At 45.0% G+C, this 13,260-nt stretch overlaps 1 protein-coding gene across 4 annotated transcripts in view; it reads right to left on the bottom strand.

The window, feature by feature from the left end:
* sertad2b (SERTA domain containing 2b) overlaps positions 1–11,859 on the bottom strand; it is a 70,774-nt gene extending 58,915 nt beyond the window's left edge. For all 4 annotated transcript variants that reach the window (XM_041206232.1, XM_041206248.1, XM_041206240.1 and 1 more), the window contains exon 1: positions 11,600–11,859. The gene's annotated coding sequence lies outside the window, so the exon portion shown is untranslated. The remainder of the gene's footprint in view (positions 1–11,599) is intronic.
* Between the last annotated feature and the right edge of the window lie 1,401 nt (positions 11,860–13,260).

The following is a 13,260-nucleotide window of genomic DNA, read 5'->3' as shown; positions in this document are numbered from 1 at the left end:
AGCTTCACTGGAACATAGCAGCAGGCCAGGGACAGACATGTGGGCATGAGAGCAGGGTGGTGTGTTGAAATGGCAAGCGACAGGGAGGTCTGGGTCATGCTTGCGGACAGACTGAAGGTGTTCTGCAAAGCAGTCACTCAGTCTGCATTTTGGTTTCTCCAGTGTAGAGGAAGCCACATTGGGAGCAGCGAATGCAGTAGACTAAATTGAGGGAAGTGCAAGTGAAATGCTGCTTCACTTGAAAGGCGTGTTTGGGCCCTTGGACGATGAGGAAGGGGGAAGTAAAGGAGCAGGTGTTGCACCTTCTGCAGTTGCATGGGAAGGTGCCGTGGGAGGGGGTAAAATACGGGATGATGGAGGAGTGGACCAGGGTGTCCTGGAGAGAACGATCCCTGCGGAATGCCGCCAGGGTGGTGAAGGGAAGATGTGTTTGGTCATGCTGGAGTTGGTGGAAATGGCGCAGGATGATCCTTTGAATGCGGAGGCTGGTGGGGTGATAAGTGAGGACAAGGGGGACCCTATCATGGTTCTGGGATGGAGAGGAAGGTGTGAGGGCGGATGCGCGGGAAATGGGCCAGACACGGTTGAGGGTCCTGTCAACCAACGTGGGTGGAAAACCTCGGTTAAGGAAGAAGGAAGACATGTCAGAGGAACTGTTTTTGAAAGTGGCATCATTAGAACAGACGGAGGCGAAGGAACTGAGAGAATGGGATGGAGTCCGTACAGGAAGCGGGATGCAAGGTGCTGTAGTCAAGGTAGCTGTGGGAGTAGGTAGGCTTGTAATGAATATTGGTGCAAATTCTATCACCAGAAATTAAGACAGAGAAGTCAAGGAGGGGAAGGGAAGTGTCAGAGATGGACCACGTGAAAATGATGGAGGGGTGGAGACTGGAAGCAAAGTTAATAAATGTTTCCAAGTCCCGACAAGAGCATGAAGCAGCACCCAAGTAATCATCGATGTACTGGAGAAAGAGTTGTGGAAGGAGGCCGGAGTAGGACTGGAACAAGGAATGTTCCACATACCCCATAAAGAGACAGGCATAACTGGGGCCCATGCGGGTACCCATAGCCACACCTTTTATTTGGAGGAAGTAAGATGAGGTTAAGGAGAAATTGTTCAGTGTGAGAACAAGTTCAGCCAGACAGAGGAGAGTAGTGGTGGATGGGGATTGTTTGGGCCTCTGTTCGAGGAAGAAGCGGAGAGCCATCAGACCATCCCGGTGGGGGATAGAGGTATGTGGAACATTCCTTGTTCCACTGCTACTCCGGCCCCCTCCCACAACTCTTTCTCTGGTACATCGATGATTACTTCGGCGCTGCTTCATGCTCTTGTCTGGACCTGGAAAAATTTATTCATTTTGCTTCCAATTTCCACCCCTCCATCATTTTCACATGGTTCATCTCTGACACTTCCCTTCCCTTCCTTGGCTTCTCTGTCTCAATTTCTGGTGATAGACTGTGCACCAATATTCATTAAACCAATATTCATTACAAGTCAACCGACTCCCACAGCTACCTTGACTGCAGCTCCTCACAACCCACTTCCACTAAGGACTCCATCCCATTCTCTCAGTTCCTTCGCCTCCGTCGCATCTGTTCTGATGATGCTACTTTCCAAAACAGATCCTCTGACACGTCTTCACCAAGGTTTTCCACCCACTGTGGTTGACAGGGCCCTCAACCGTGTCAAGCCCATCTCCCGCGCATCCACCCTCACACCTTCCTCTCCCTCCCAGAACTATGATAGGGTCCCCCTTATCCTCACTTATCACCTCACCAGCCTCAGTATTCAAAGGATCATCCTCCGCCATTTCCACCAACTCTAGCATGATGTCACCACCAAACACATCTTCCCTTCGCACCCCCCCCAGCGGCATTCTGCAGGGATTGTTCCCTCCAGGACACCCTGGTCCACTCCTCCATCATCTTCTACATCTCAACCCGCTCCCACGGCACCTTCCCATGCACCGCAGAAGGTGCAACACCTGCCCCTTTACTTCCCCTCTCCTCACCGTCCAAGGGCCCAAACACTCCTTTCACTTGCACTTCCCTCAATTTAGTCTACTGCATTCGCTGCTCCCAATGCGGTTTCCTCTACATTGGAGAGACCAAACGCAGACTGGGTGACCGTTTTGCAGAACACCTTCGGTCTGTCCGCAAGCATGACCCAGACCTCTCTGTCACTTGCTATTTCAACACACCACCCTGCTCTCATGTCCACATGTCCTTCCTTGTCCTGCTGCAATGTTCCAGTGAAGCTCAACACAAACTGGAGGAATAGCACCTCATCTTCCGACTAGGCACTTTACAGCCTTCTGGACTGAATATTGAGTTCAACAACTTTAGATCATGAACTCGCTCCTCCATCCCCACCCCTTCCCCATCCTCCTTTTTCCAATAATTTATATGTATTTTTCTTTTCCCACCTATTTCCATTATTTTTAAATGTATTTCCATCCATTGTTTTATCTCTGTCTTTTAGCCTATTTCGATCCCTTCCCCCCACCCCACCCCCAGTAGGGCTATCTGTACCTTGCTCGTCCTGCTTTCTACCCTTAATGTAAGCATTGGCATATTTCTTAGATATCACCACTGTCAACACCTCTTAGTTCTTTTGTCTATGACATCTTTTGGTTATCTCCACCTATCACTGGCCCTCTACCCAGCTCTACCTATCCCACACCCCTTAAACCAGCTTATATTTCACCTCTTTTCTAGTTGTCCTTATTTCTGTTGAAGAGTCATACGGACTCGAGATGTTAACTGTATTCGTCTCCGCAGATGCTGTCAGACCTGCTGAGTTTTTCCAGGTATTTTTGTTTTGGATTTCCAGCATCTGCAGTTTTTTGCTTTTATGAAAATATTAATGACATTCAGTGCATTGAACACTAGAAAAAGAGGGGGAGAAAAGTAAAACGTTACATGAGAAAAATAAAACCAATCGGCGTGTTGTAATGTAAATGACATGTTAAAGTAGAAACACTCCTTTCAGACACTGCAGTAAATCCCAAATGATGTAAACCCAAGCAGCTAATACACTATTCTCGAAGACCAACGTGCAGTATGATCCTGTAGGTTTGTTTTACAGTCTCCATCCCAGTATCTAGTCCAAACATTCATTCTTCCTGTCTATTGACTCACATGGAGTGTTGGTGGATTCTGGACATTTGTCTCAGCTTATTTACCACAATAATGCATTGGAGGGAAAATCCTCTTTTAATGTTGTGCTGATACACTTCATGCAAAATTAACTGAAAGTCATCACCTTAAATCGCGTTCTCCCCTAAACCCCATCCTTAAAAATCCTCCTAGACACCGGCAGCATTAAACTCAAAATGTCATCAAATTACAAAAAAGTCATATACTTATTACACATGACTAAAATTTAGTCACCTCAATGTTGATTTAGATTTAACTTCCAATAAATCTAATCCCTAACTTTACGTTACTGTTGCAATAAACTGAGAAAATATTTGATTAATGCTGTTACAACATGATGTATTCACGTAACATCTTGGGTGTTTACTGCTTGGGAAAGAGACAGCATCCATCACAACATGTGCACTCTAAAGGCAGTTTAAAAACTGCAGTATAAATTAACAACACAAGAAGGAAAAAAAGACTGAGGCCAAATCAAACATTGCCTTCCGTCATTGTTTTAAAACCAGCCCCCAAGTATAATACTCCAATCCATACCTAAGTTATCATTAATATTAAAAGGTGGGGGGAGGAAGGTTTTAAATTAAAGCCTTGAACAGCTGAAGTAATTGAGATGTTCCTTTTTCCAATATGTTATAAACATTACTCAGACCAATTATTCAGATACTTTCCACATAGGGAGATGTCCTTGTTTATTTAACAAGATGCTCTCAGGAGGAACGGCGCCCACACTGCGTTCTCATGATGTGTGCCACCTCAAACAAAATTTAGTCCTGCAGTCACAGAATAGTCCGCCTACAAACCAATGTTTTAGGTTCAAGACATCAATGATGAATGGGCAAGACGGGCTTGTGTTGGGGGCACTAAACTAGGCGGCAAACAAAACCTCAGGGTTAATTAAATAACAGTAGGTGGGTTAATTTGATACAATTGGTAAAGCATGTTTTTTTTTAAAGGGGGGGATGCTGGGAAAAAGCAAATCATTCTAAACTTCACTCAGCACGATAATGGCCATCTTTGACCAAGAGAAATCTGTGAATGATACAAATCTACTTACTGTGAATCGGTAGTTTATTCAGATACAAGGAAATAACTATGTGCTGTCTGAAAAATTTCTTTTGTAGGGCAACACTGGTTCATGCTAAAGTGCATTCCATTCTTAAATAATAATGGCGGAGAGATTGTTGTGTGTCAAAGATCCTTCCTAAAGCATGCCTCAGCAAAGTTATATTCCAGAAAGGCCACTTCAGCTCACCACTGGTTCAAGTGAGGGGGCATCCTTTGCAGGGGTTACAATGAACTCCTGTCAACCAGTTGGGACACCCAGGAGCAGACCTGACCAGTCAGAAATTCCAAATGTGACTGCTTTTCAAAAGCACTTCATTGGCCATGAGGTACACTCATATGTCCTGAGGACGTGAAAGGAGCTATATAAAGGCAAGTCTGTCTTTGTATCTGGATTATTTTCTCGCATTACCATGTGGTAAAAATATTCAGCTGCACTATTAAAGTTAGCCACCAGCCAAGAAGTGAATGGGCTCTTAAGATACTCTGAGGTGGTTTATTAAATATATAAAAAAGATCCTTTCTCTGCGAACACACAGGTTTATTCTTACACTATAGAGTGCTGTATTCTTCCTGCATACTTCTAACCCAAGAGATGCAGGAACTGCTATCTTGGCCAACATAATTATTTCAGTGTGGTCGTGCTTTTTTGAAAATAACTTCCCTATGTTTTCACAGAAATGTACAATTCTACACTTGTAGTCCTTGTTGCAGCTCATTTTGTTTCTTTGAGTTTAGACATTTCCTGAAGGTACACATTAACAGATTTGTTTATATACCAACACTTAGCAACATTTTAAAATTCTGGTCACTCTTCCAGTCTAGAGATGTCCTGGTAATAACAGGCTTTACTGCATGTACCTTTGCAAATGACAGGAAGAGATGCTGTAGTCCAGAATTATTCAATAATAGAGAAAACAATGTTCTATATACACCCACCAACTAGCCTTAAAGATGGACACAGTATGGCTCAAGTTCAGCTAGGTCCTCCTATATTCTATCACAATTCAAATATACACTTGGCACAAGCACGGCAATGTGCTGTTGCAATCAGCTCACTATTAAACTACTTTATGACCACAACTCCAATCATATGCTCAAGGAACCCAACTTTCAGAAACATCCTTTCAACTGTCAACTGGTCATCCTGATGCTACACTTCATAGATTTCCTTCCTAGCGAATCACACAAATTCTGCTGAATCTGGTCACTGATATCCACTTTCAGCAGTAATAGAAACATGTAAATAAATTTGCTTTCCAAAATTAAAAATTCCAGGAATTACTCAAATCTTAATGCTCAGATTACTTGGGAAAGCAATGGTACACACATATCTGCCTCAGTATGTGCATGAACAAGCTGTATCTCGGAATTTACATTAGCTACTCTCACTGCTGCTGCCATTTACATGAGTCTTTAAAATCACTGGTTTCTTTCTGATGCAATATGTATAGGAAAGCTGTAGTTAATGTGTGCACTCCGGCATCAGACTCAAGGAGACAGTATAGTGATTTTTAAAAATATAGAAATCACTTTTTCCTCGAGGGTTTAATCCAGTGTCTGTTTCTCTCTCTCTCTTTCGCTTTCACCCTGCTCAACACTTCTCAAGTGTTCCTCAGAATACAAACAAGCAGGAATTTGAAAAATAGAAATTTCACCTTTGGATTAACTTCCAAGTACTCCCTCTTACATTCTTAATAATAATAATAACACACAGGCCTTGTAGGCATGAAGTCAACTTACTGCACTTTGAAATAAATTACTTCAAAATATCTAACTGGCCATGTGTGGATTAGTCAATGCTTTTCCCCTAAGATCTGTGTTTCAGCCATACTGAGACTGATGTTGTCGTGTCCTCAATCTCACGGCTCCAAGGGTGCTACATGAACTAGAATCCAGGTGTCCTCAATCTTTCAGCTCTGAATGGATGTGGGCCCACAATACAAAAACTCTCCCTAATCAGCAATCTTCCCAAGGGAGACTGCTTGTGGAAAAAACACTGGATTTTCAACATATTCTTTCCAAGTCTCTCAAAACTAGGGAAGCTCTTACTCCTCACAATCTTCTCTTCCTATGACAGTCTGGAGACTTTTCAAAACCAAGTTAAAAAGAAGGTACGATTGCCCACACGGCCCAAATCTGAACACTATCTCTTACCTCCCCTTGGCCAGCCGCCCCTGACTCAAATTGCTGTTTGAAAATGCAAAGCTATCTCATCAACGCACCCCTGCTGTAGGTATCATGGTATGAAAAAGTGCTACAATTACACATATAAACTATTTTACCGTCTCACAATTTTCTTTCAATAAGATTCTTAGATTTGGCTGTTATCCAGTTTAACCTCTTAAACTTTCTCATCAAATCAGTGTAAAAAACACAAGCCTCTTTACCGATCACTTTCTCTGCTGCTCTTTTCAATCTTACCAATGTTTAATATTAGACCATTCAACATATTATCCATCACTAGCATTTATTAAAATAGCATTCACTTGCTCAAACAACAGCTTTCTCCGTTATTCCTACTGTTATAGTCACATCAGATGCACTTTACGACACAAGACTAGGCACAAGTTAAAATGTCACATACTACGAGCAGCAGGAAACACACATTGTTCAAAAGTCTGGGCAACTATTTCTCCAAATCGTTTTCTAGCCCTCTATCTAAAGTTTCTATTAATCATCTGTCTGCTGTGCAATAGGCACACATCAATGTACTTGATAAACTATCCACCTGGAAGTTCTCCTCCAAGTCACTCACCATCCTGACCTGGAAATATATCGCCGTTCCTTCACTGTTGCTGGGTCAAAATCCTGGAACTCTCTTCCTAACAGCACTGTGGGTGTACCTATACTACACGGACTGCAGCGGTTCAAGAAGGCAGCTCACCACCACCTTCTCAAGGGCAACTAGAGATGGGCAATAAATTCTGGCCTTGCCAGCGAAGCCCACATCCCATGAATGAATGAAAAAAAAGTTTATCAAATACATGTCAGCATTGTAAATGGTCATAGTTTCAAAAGGTAAAAAGACCATGCGACTAAATTTTAGCCTTACGTACACAGTCACAACTTTAGTATTATATCACTTTCCAACTTTGGATGATATAGCAGAGAGATAGCCAGAGCTTTGATCAACCAGTTCTTTAGAAAGAATTTCCAGGCTTGATGAGATTATCTGCACAAACAGTTTCAATATCATTAAAAATCGGACTAAAACTGGATATCATATTTTGTCTTATAAAGCTGTAAAAAGCCTCAGAATGTTTTATTACATTAAAAATAGACAAATAGAAGCTGTAATGTTTCTCCCCTCACTCTGCCTCCCACTAAAAACAGAATTAATTCTGTTCAATGTATCCAAGAAAATATTGAATTGAACTATGGTGATTCCTACTTCAAATTCAGTATTCCCAGTGTCTGCTGCTAGCACTGGTCAAAGCTGAGCGTACTTTTCCACAGATGTTGGTTTATACACTGATGGATCTGCTGTGACTTCCCGTGAAATCCCATTCTGTCAAAGTATTTCAAACGGAAAAGGCAAAATAAATGTTTCATCTCTTAGTTGCCAAAAAGACAAAAAACTTTGCACGTGGCATGACTTGAACAGACAGAGAAGTCTGGAGCACATAAAATTCCTGCAAGCTATGCTAACACAGAGGAATATAATCAAAGTTTAAATATACTATGACTTTGGCAGTACAAATACCTGTCCGTTTCTTTTTTTTAGGCTGAGGGAGGGTGGAGAGCAGGCTGTGAGACATTGAATAATAGCACTGATATCAAATCAAACAGCACAAAAATAATGAATTCATTGACATATAGCATTCTTAAATTGTTGTGGATTAGTATGCACTGATCAGAGTGCAGCCTCCAGACTGTATGAGTATTAGACCGTTGCTCATTATTGGTCAAAGTCAACTCTTCATTTTGGAATGTCAGAAAAACAAGCAATATTGTAAAAAGTGATATTGTCATGTAATTTATAACAAATGGGTTAATTCCATTTATCAAAAGGGAACGACAGCAGTTTATGAAGCTTGCAGTCCTTGAATCAGAGAACACTGAAAGCCTACACATTCAATAGCTGAAATCAGACTAAGCTACATATCACAAAAGTTCATTCACAAAGCACAAATACCCCACATGTTTGTTGTAAAAGGGACAGTATTGACCTGCCTGGATAGCAATTTAAAAAGTAAGAATCACTCATAATAGTATAACAAAAAAGTTTAATTCTGATTTTCTTTTTGAAATAGCTAGCCCATAAACTGCTGTAGGTTCTGAACTTCAATTAGCTTCTACTTATCTGAAACTTATCACAGAATTAAAAAGTTAAATAAAATGTAATAATTATAGAAAAGTAATTCCCAACCTCCATTTTAGCTGGAAAAGTTCAATCACAGTGTAGTTGTAATAAAAGAGAGTGGAAATGGCACCCAGCAATGATTAAAAGGCAATAATCCCATTGAGGGAAAGCAGCTCAGACCAAAAACTGAAATAGTAAAGATTAGACAGGCAGAGAATCTAACCATCTTCTGAACTCACAACACGAGATTGTTGTTTTCCACTCATTATTTCATTAATATGGAGAGTTAAAAGCTGAGCTTCAAAATATTTTAGGTCCTTTATTAACAGAGGCCAATGTTACATAAACACCAAGTACACATTTCTATTCACATGTGATGATACCCAACAGGAATGACTGACAATTCAGCTGTAATAGTTTTGTTTATTGAGTAAAGACTGTCACTTATTTTAAAGTAGTGAGAGAGAGAGAAAATTCCAGAGCTTAGCACTCAATGCCAACAATGGTGGGGTGATTAAAATTGGGGATGCACAGGAGGCCAGAATTAGATGAGTGGCCTTGGAAGGTTTGAGGTGGGAGGAGGTTACAGAGATAGGGAGGGGTGAGATCATAGAGGGATTTGAAAACAGGAATGAGAATTTTAAAATCAGGTCATTGCTTAACCACAAGCCAATGCACGTCAGTGAGCACAAGGGTGATAGGGAAACAGGAGTAAGCACCTGGGCAAGAGTTTTGGATAACCTCAAGTTTATGGAAGATAGAATGTGGAAGATCATCTGGAATATGTTGGAATAGTCGAGTCTAGAGGTATCAAAGATATAAATGATGATTTCACCAGTAGACGAGCTGAGACAGGGGCTGAGTCAGGTGACATTACAGAGGTGGAAATAGGCGGTCTCACTGATGGCATGAACATGTGGTCAGAAACTCAACAAGGTTAAATAAGACACCATGGCCACAAACATTCTGGTTCAACATCAGAGTTTGTTAGAGAGAGGGTAGAGTGGGTAGCCAGTGAATGGAGATTGTAGTGGGGACCAAAGACAATGGCTTCAGTCTTCCCAACATTTAACAAGAGAAAATGTCTGCTCATCCAGGCCAGATTTCAGACAAACAGACTGACAACTTAGCGACGGGGGTGGGGGTGGGGTTGGGGGGTGGTTGAGAGGTGGTGGTGGTGGTGAGGTAGAGCTGGATATCATCAGCGCACCTCTGAAAACTGACACTGTGTTTTCAGATGATGTCACTGAGGGGCAGCATATGGATCAGAAATCATATGGATGTAAGCAGATTATCAAGATACCTGATGAGGTTGTAGATGTCCAATATTAAAGTGAATTAAAAAGCTGCATTAAGGGATGACAACTGTTGAGCTGAGCTCAAATGGTTTCCAAAAGTAACCTGAACCTCGTGATGTATTACAACTAAGTAAGCCATAATTTGTCAGATAATATACTGAAGTGACGGAAGTTGGGATCAATGGAGTCAAAAAATGTTAACAATTTCTGTCTTCTATAAGGAGATATTCCACACTGAGCCCAAGAAACATCCTGGAGTCTCCAGCTAGGGAGATCTGCTCTGGGGGTGTACAGGGAGGATGTAATGACCAGACAGTGTGCATGTTGAATAGGAATTAATAATTTCAGTTGCAAGCATGGAACAACTTTGTTACCAGCTCTGGCTTTGGGCGGGGGGGCGGTGGAGAGAGTACTTTGTGGAACAGTTAATTCCTCCCACTTGAATGGGGCAGCCGACATGAAGCATCTCCAATGCGTTTATCTCAAAAGATTACAATCGCTTCAAAGAGCACATCGGCTGTTCTAGAGGGGAAGTCAATCTGAGGACCTATCATGGGATGGAGACTAAGTACAGAACGTAGTTGGAGTACTGGAAAGCAGGACTAGACTGGATGTCCTAACTGATACAATGAAAGTTAGCTCATACTAAATAACCGGACACAAGTTTAACACTATATTTGAAAACACTTCTTATTAAATAGGAGATCATTGACCCCACTGCAGGTTAAAATGCTTCCTCAGGTTTGTTATTTGACAACTTACTTGGTTGAAAAGGGTCTTCAAAATAAACTGATGCATACCATATATTGACATGCTACTGCGTAAGTTGCTAAAGACTGGCACACTGGGAAATCTTTACAGATATTCAATGAATCATTAGACTATTATAAGACAAAGATTTCAATTTGCACGGTCCCTCTGCTACAATGTAGCAGTGTTGTTAACTAACTGAGCTACTGTAAATTGTTTTACGATCACTCTCTGAGGCTTCAAATTGGAAACACGCTAATCTCTGAACTCCACTTTTTCTGACCCATTGTCCCCAGTCACAGTCTCTGACTCAAAAAAAGCACGAAACCTCCAACTGTTCATCACTGCAGAAGAAAAGCGGACTCCCCTTTCAATTCGGTGGCAAATCTCGTCGAACTTTCTGCAACAAGCATTTCCAAGGACGCTAACATGGCCTTTGTATACAATCGTAAAGTAATCAAACCCGCAGCTTTTCCAAGTGTGAAAAATATTAATTTAAATCCACACACACCGGGGGGGGGGGGGGGGAAGAGAGACGGGAGAGAGCAATTTACAGGGTTGCTCGCTCAGTCCCGCAGTTAGAAGCCGCAGGAAGGGTTTCGGGGGAAACAGATTGAGGACTGGGTCTGTTAAAGTAAGACAAGTGCAGTCTGAGGAGATCCCGGGGACAAGCTGTTAACTGGGATTCCCCCCTCCAATACCAGACACGCTCTAACCCGCAGTAGCCTCTCTCTCTCTCCCCCCACCCCCTCCCTCTCGGGATGGGAGCAGAGCCAGCCTCCAGCTGCATTTTCACCCAATCTCCCACTCTGCATTTCACACCCCCAACTTACTTCCTCTGGCTACCAAATTAATTGGAGCCCTGGGTTAACAATCGCCGTGTATGTGTGTGTGTGTGAGAGAGAGAGAGTGAGGGGGGGTGTGAATCCCACTCCCTCAGCACCAACTCTCCTTGTTCACTCTCTCTCTCTCTCTCTCCCTCCCCCCAAACCCCGGCACCATGACATTCACAACAACTTACCCTTTACTGGCAACTCTGCGTCCAGTCCGAGGAGGGAAGCAGCGGGGAGAAGGGGTGCGGTTCCGGATTCCCTTTCTAAATGGATTTAAAATCTTTTGCAACAAAATATCGCAGCGCTTCCCGAAGCAGCTACAAAAGAGCTAAAGTGTATCCGGGCTATCCCATTACTCACAACTACCCCGATTCCCCCCCTCACTCCAACTTCTCCAGCCTCTTCCAATGACACCAGAGGCTCAGAATGGGCGCAGCGGCCGCCCAAAGACAGCTCGCTGATTGATGGACTGCGCAAGAGCCCATTGGCTCCACCCCCTGACCCCGCCCCCTACCCGCCTCCCCCCCATTGGCCTATCAGCGCCCAGCACTCCCAGGACAGGCAGGCCTCCCAGCTAATAGGAGCAGAGCCAACCAAATAAATCCCACCCTCTCCCCGCCCACCGCTCGTGAAATGGTTCCAAAAGGGGGAAAGAGTGGCTGAACCTGTTTATTACCGGGGGGGGGGGGGGGGGGGGGTGGTATGACCCTGTTTGTCACGGAGGGGGAGGGGGGGGTCTGACCCTGTTTGTCACGAAGGGGGAGGGGGGGGTCTGAACCTGTTTGTCACGGAGGGGGAGGGGGGGGGTCTGACCCTGTTTGTCAAGGGGGGGGTCTGACCCTGTTTGTCAAGGGGGGGCTCTGACCCTGTTTGTCACTGGGGGTGGGGTCTGACCCTGTTTGTCACGGGGGGAGGGGGGGTCTGACCTGTTTGTCACGGGGGGAGGGGGGGTCTGACCCTGTTTGTCACGGAGGGGGAGGGGGGGTCTGACCCTGTTTGTCACGGAGGGGGAGGGGGGGTCTGACCCTGTTTGTCACGGGGGGAGGGGGGGTTTGACCTGTTTGTCACGGAGGGGGAGGGGGGGGTCTGACCCTGTTTGTCACGGAGGGGGAGGGGGGGGTCTGACCCTGTTTGTCACGGAGGGGGAGGGGGAGGGGGAGGGGGAGGGGAGGGGGTCTGACCCTGTTTGTCAAGGGGGGGCTCTGACCCTGTTTGTCACTGGGGGTGGGGTCTGACCCTGTTTGTCACTGGGGGTGGGGTCTGACCCTGTTTGTCACGGGGGGAGGGGGGGTCTGACCTGTTTGTCACGGAGGGGGAGGGGGGGTCTGACCCTGTTTGTCACGGGGGGAGGGGGGGTCTGACCTGTTTGTCACGGAGGGGGAGGGGGGGGTCTGACCCTGTTTGTCAAGGGGGGGCTCTGACCCTGTTTGTCACTGGGGGTGGGGTCTGACCCTGTTTGTCACTGGGGGTGGGGTCTGACCCTGTTTGTCACGGGGGGAGGGGGGGGTCTGCACCTGGTTTGTCACGGAGGGGGGGAGGGGGGGTCTGACCCCTGGTTGGTCACGGGGGTGGAGGGGGGGTCTGACCTGTTTGTCACGGAGGGGGAGGGGGGGGTCTGGACCCTGTTTGTCACGGAGGGGGAGGGGGGTGAGGGGGGGTCTGACCCCTGTTTGTCACGGGGGGGAGGGGGGGTCTGACCTGTTTGTCACGGAGGGGGAGGGGGGGGTCTGACCCTGTTTGTACGGAGGGGAGGGGGAGGGGTTCTGACCCTCGTTTGTCACGGAGGGGGGAGGGGGAGGGGGGGTTCTGACTCTGTTTGTCACGGGGGTGGCGGGTCTGACCCTGTTTG

Source organism: Carcharodon carcharias, chromosome 2 (assembly GCF_017639515.1).
Source record: "Carcharodon carcharias isolate sCarCar2 chromosome 2, sCarCar2.pri, whole genome shotgun sequence".
In the NCBI taxonomy this organism is placed as follows: domain Eukaryota; kingdom Metazoa; phylum Chordata; class Chondrichthyes; order Lamniformes; family Lamnidae; genus Carcharodon; species Carcharodon carcharias.
Note: the sequence above shows the minus strand (reverse complement) of the source record. Positions and strands in the feature narration are given on the sequence as shown.